This window comes from Schistocerca serialis, unplaced genomic scaffold (assembly GCF_023864345.2).
Source record: "Schistocerca serialis cubense isolate TAMUIC-IGC-003099 unplaced genomic scaffold, iqSchSeri2.2 HiC_scaffold_407, whole genome shotgun sequence".
Classification (NCBI taxonomy): domain Eukaryota; kingdom Metazoa; phylum Arthropoda; class Insecta; order Orthoptera; family Acrididae; genus Schistocerca; species Schistocerca serialis.
In genome coordinates this window covers 10001-15000 of record NW_026047983.1, presented here as the reverse complement: position 1 = coordinate 15000, position 5000 = coordinate 10001, and the positions used below count along the sequence as shown (strand labels likewise).

Genomic DNA, 5000 nt, shown 5'->3' with positions numbered 1-5000 from the left:
CGGTTCGCGTCTGTTGGGCAGAGCCCCGGTGTCCTGGCTGGCTGCCCGGCGGTATATCTGGAGGAGTCGATTCGCCCCTTTGGGCGCTCGGGCTCCCGGCAAGCGCGCGCGGTTCTTCCCGGATGACGGACCTACCTGGCCCGGCCCCGGACCCGCGCCGCTGTTGGCTCGGGATGCTCTCGGGCGGAATAATCGCTCCCGTCAGCGGCGCTTCAGCTTTGGACAATTTCACGACCCGTCTTGAAACACGGACCAAGGAGTCTAACATGTGCGCGAGTCATTGGGCTGTACGAAACCTAAAGGCGTAATGAAAGTGAAGGTCTCGCCTTGCGCGGGCCGAGGGAGGATGGGGCTTCCCCGCCCTTCACGGGGCGGCGGCCTCCGCACTCCCGGGGCGTCTCGTCCTCATTGCGAGGTGAGGCGCACCTAGAGCGTACACGTTGGGACCCGAAAGATGGTGAACTATGCCTGGCCAGGACGAAGTCAGGGGAAACCCTGATGGAGGTCCGTAGCGATTCTGACGTGCAAATCGATCGTCGGAGCTGGGTATAGGGGCGAAAGACTAATCGAACCATCTAGTAGCTGGTTCCCTCCGAAGTTTCCCTCAGGATAGCTGGTGCTCGTACGAGTCTCATCCGGTAAAGCGAATGATTAGAGGCCTTGGGGCCGAAACGACCTCAACCTATTCTCAAACTTTAAATGGGTGAGATCTCCGGCTTGCTTGATATGCTGAAGCCGCGAGCAAACGACTCGGATCGGAGTGCCAAGTGGGCCACTTTTGGTAAGCAGAACTGGCGCTGTGGGATGAACCAAACGCCGAGTTAAGGCGCCCGAATCGACGCTCATGGGAAACCATGAAAGGCGTTGGTTGCTTAAGACAGCAGGACGGTGGCCATGGAAGTCGGAATCCGCTAAGGAGTGTGTAACAACTCACCTGCCGAAGCAACTAGCCCTGAAAATGGATGGCGCTGAAGCGTCGTGCCTATACTCGGCCGTCAGTCTGGCAGTCATGGCCGGTCCTTGCGGCCGGCCGCGAAGCCCTGACGAGTAGGAGGGTCGCGGCGGTGGGCGCAGAAGGGTCTGGGCGTGAGCCTGCCTGGAGCCGCCGTCGGTGCAGATCTTGGTGGTAGTAGCAAATACTCCAGCGAGGCCCTGGAGGGCTGACGCGGAGAAGGGTTTCGTGTGAACAGCCGTTGCACACGAGTCAGTCGATCCTAAGCCCTAGGAGAAATCCGATGTTGATGGGGGCCGTCATAGCATGATGCACTTTGTGCTGGCCCCCGTTGGGCGAAAGGGAATCCGGTTCCTATTCCGGAACCCGGCAGCGGAACCGATACAAGTCGGGCCCCTCTTTTAGAGATGCTCGTCGGGGTAACCCAAAAGGACCCGGAGACGCCGTCGGGAGATCGGGGAAGAGTTTTCTTTTCTGCATGAGCGTTCGAGTTCCCTGGAATCCTCTAGCAGGGAGATAGGGTTTGGAACGCGAAGAGCACCGCAGTTGCGGCGGTGTCCCGATCTTCCCCTCGGACCTTGAAAATCCGGGAGAGGGCCACGTGGAGGTGTCGCGCCGGTTCGTACCCATATCCGCAGCAGGTCTCCAAGGTGAAGAGCCTCTAGTCGATAGAATAATGTAGGTAAGGGAAGTCGGCAAATTGGATCCGTAACTTCGGGATAAGGATTGGCTCTGAGGATCGGGGCGTGTCGGGCTTGGTCGGGAAGTGGGTCAGCGCTAACGTGCCGGGCCTGGGCGAGGTGAGTGCCGTAGGGGTGCCGGTAAGTGCGGGCGTTTAGCGCGGGCGTGGTCTGCTCTCGCCGTTGGTCGGCCTCGTGCTGGCCGGCGGTGCAGGATGCGCGCGCCTGCGCGGCGTTCGCGCCCCGGTGCTTCAACCTGCGTGCAGGATCCGAGCTCGGTCCCGTGCCTTGGCCTCCCACGGATCTTCCTTGCTGCGAGGCCGCGTCCGCCTTAGCGTGCTCCTCCGGGGGCGCGCGGGTGCGCGGATTCTCTTCGGCCGCCATTCAACGATCAACTCAGAACTGGCACGGACTGGGGGAATCCGACTGTCTAATTAAAACAAAGCATTGCGATGGCCCTAGCGGGTGTTGACGCAATGTGATTTCTGCCCAGTGCTCTGAATGTCAACGTGAAGAAATTCAAGCAAGCGCGGGTAAACGGCGGGAGTAACTATGACTCTCATAGTTACTGGGCAAGTGAAGCGCAATACATGGGCCATGCCCTCTTAGCCTCTCCTTGCCTGCGGCTTCCCCCCTTCCCGTGGGCCCGCCGATACGCCAGTCCTTGATAGGACTGGTAAGCAGAGTGGAAGTCCGCACTTGGGGCTTTGGGGGGTTACCAGCCCTCCATCGCATAACCCTTAATGTTGGGACAACAAGAGAAGAAAACACGGGTACCGGGCCTTCCGCTGAAGGACCCGGCCTAACAGTCCCGACTGCTAGCCTGCCAACCGTCCCTGAAGTAGAGGAGGCCGTGGAGCCATGGTTCCACTGCAGCATTTGCAGCCGTGCCTTCCGCAGCAAGATCGGGCTCGGACAACACCGCCGCCGCGCCCATCCGGAAGCGGCAAATGCGGAGATTGCAACTGATAGGAAGCGAGCTCGGTGGGCGGAAGAAGAAATGCGGGAGCTCGCCCTGGCGGAGGCTAGGCTTCTCTGTGCCAGTGACTCCAAAGTCCTCTTTGCAAACCAGGAGCTTCTACCCCTGTTTCCGCACCGTACCCTGGATGCCATCAAGTGCAGGAGGAGGACGGTGGCACACAGGACGATGGTGCGGGAATACGTAGAGGAGCTGAGGCGGGAACAACAGACGCAGCATGGTCTGCGCCATTCACCCGTCCCGGAGTCGCTGCCGGAGGGGCCACCCTCTCCGCCGGAGCTTGAGCGCCCGCCACAAACATCTGTAGTCGACGCAGCCATATGGAGGCACCTCGCCGGCCTGCCGCGGTCGGCCGCGCGCTTCTCGGCCCTGGACGACCTTGTGCGTTTGGGGCCGGGTACGCCGTTGGCAGTGGTCGCGGCTGGGCTGCCTGAGGCCCTCCGAGCTGTCGGCTCTGAGGAAGCAGAAGCAAGGAAGAGGAAGACGTCGCGCCCGCCATCCAAGCTGCGGTCTGGTGGTGGCCCTCCGCTCTCCAAGCGGAAGCGCCGCCGGTGGGAATATGCCAGATGTCAGGATGCCTTCAGGAAGAATCGCGCGCGCTGCGTGCGTGGCCTCCTGGATGGCACCCTGCTCCAGCCGCCGTCGAACATCCCAGGGCTGGTGGACTTCTGGCGCAGCCTCTTCACGACAGAGCCACCTTCCAACGCTGGCTCCATTCCCGATCGGCTTCTCCCGCGCTCGGAGTCTGTTGACTTTGAGCGCCTATGGAGGCCGATCACTGCAGAAGAGGTTGCGGCCGCCTTGCCGCCCAGAGGCTCCGTTGCCGGCCCTGACGGCCTCTCGCCGGTGCAGCTGCGCCGCCTTCCAGCGGAGGTCACCACCAAACTCCTAAACCTTTTCCTGCTTACCCGCAAGCTTCCCCCTTCCCTCCTCCGAGCCAGGACCTCTTTGCTCCCTAAGACAGCCGCCCCAGCATCCCCCGCTGACTTTCGGCCCATCACCGTCTGCTCGGTGCTAGCCAGAACCTTCCATAAGGTTCTGGCGACTCGCCTTATGCGGATGTGTGCTGTGGACGAACGTCAGCGGGCTTTCATCCCAAGGGATGGGATGCTGGAGAACACTTTCCTCCTCGACCGGATACTCGTCGGCGCCGTCCGCCGCTGTCGTTCTGTGTTCATGGCATCCCTCGATGTGTCCAAGGCGTTCGATTCGTTGGACCATGCGGCTTTGCGTCCTGTGCTTAAAGCCCATGGTCTGCCGGACGAATTCATTGACTACGTCGAGGGCTGCTATGCGGACAGCACGACGGTAATTGCGGGGGGTGGCGACGAGTCCCCGGCCGTGCGGCCAGCAAGAGGTGTTCGGCAAGGAGATCCTCTGTCCCCTCTCCTGTTCAATTTCGCTGTTGATTATGTTCTAGGTCAACTGCCCTCTCACGTAGGTGTCAAGGTGTTGGGCCGCCAGACGAACGCGGCGGCCTTCGCGGATGACATCCTGCTCTTCGCCTCCACGAGGGGGGGCCTGCAGTCCCTTATTAACGCAGCAGTGGCAGCCCTCGACCAGCTGGGGCTGCGGGTTAACCCGCGGAAGTGTCTCACCCTCGCACTCGTGGCGTCCGGCCGCGAGAAGAAAGTAAAAGTGGATGCGAGCGTCACCTTCACGGCCGGCGAAACCACCATGCCGGCGTTGGGAGTGGGTGAGACCTTCCGCTACCTGGGACTGCAGTTCTCCTCCTCTGGGCGGTGTCTCTTCCATCCGAGGCACCACATCGAGGAGCAGCTGTCGATCATCACGCGGGCGCCGCTGAAGCCGCAGCAGCGGCTCTTTGCACTTCGTGAGGTCCTTCTCCCGGGCCTGTATCATGGCCTAGCACTGAGTCGCACCCGCATCGGTGCGCTCAAGGCCATGGACAATTGCGTCCGAGCCGCCGTGAGGAGATGGTTCCGCCTCCCAGCCGACACCCCCTTGGGCTACTTTCACGCTCCAATTGCCCATGGGGGCCTTGGGATTCCATCAGCCCGCTGGATAGGGCCAACCCTGAGGCGGGGCAGGCTCCTCACCCTGTTGCAGCTCGAGACCACCACCACCGACGCAGACCTGGGGGAGGCACGACACGAAGTGGCGGCGCTTGAACGACACCTGACGTGGGAGGGCCATCTGCTGCCAACGGCTGCGAAAGTTGGTGAGATGTGGGCGGCGCGCCTGCATGTTTCCTTCGACGGGGCAGCTCTTTCGTCGTCAGCCAGGACATCAGGCCAACACAGCTGGGTCGAGGACACCAGTCGCTTCCTGTCTGGCCGTGACTACGTCGCGTGCATCCGCACGCGCATTAACGCTCTACCATCCAAAGCGCGCAGGAGTCGCGGCCGAGACAGGGAGAAGATGTGTC

The 5000-nt window shown here is 61.8% G+C and overlaps 1 pseudogene; it reads left to right on the top strand.

Annotated features, from left to right (window-relative positions):
• Window positions 1–5000, top strand: part of LOC126446596 (large subunit ribosomal RNA) — a 7809-nt pseudogene that overhangs the window by 686 nt on the left and 2123 nt on the right.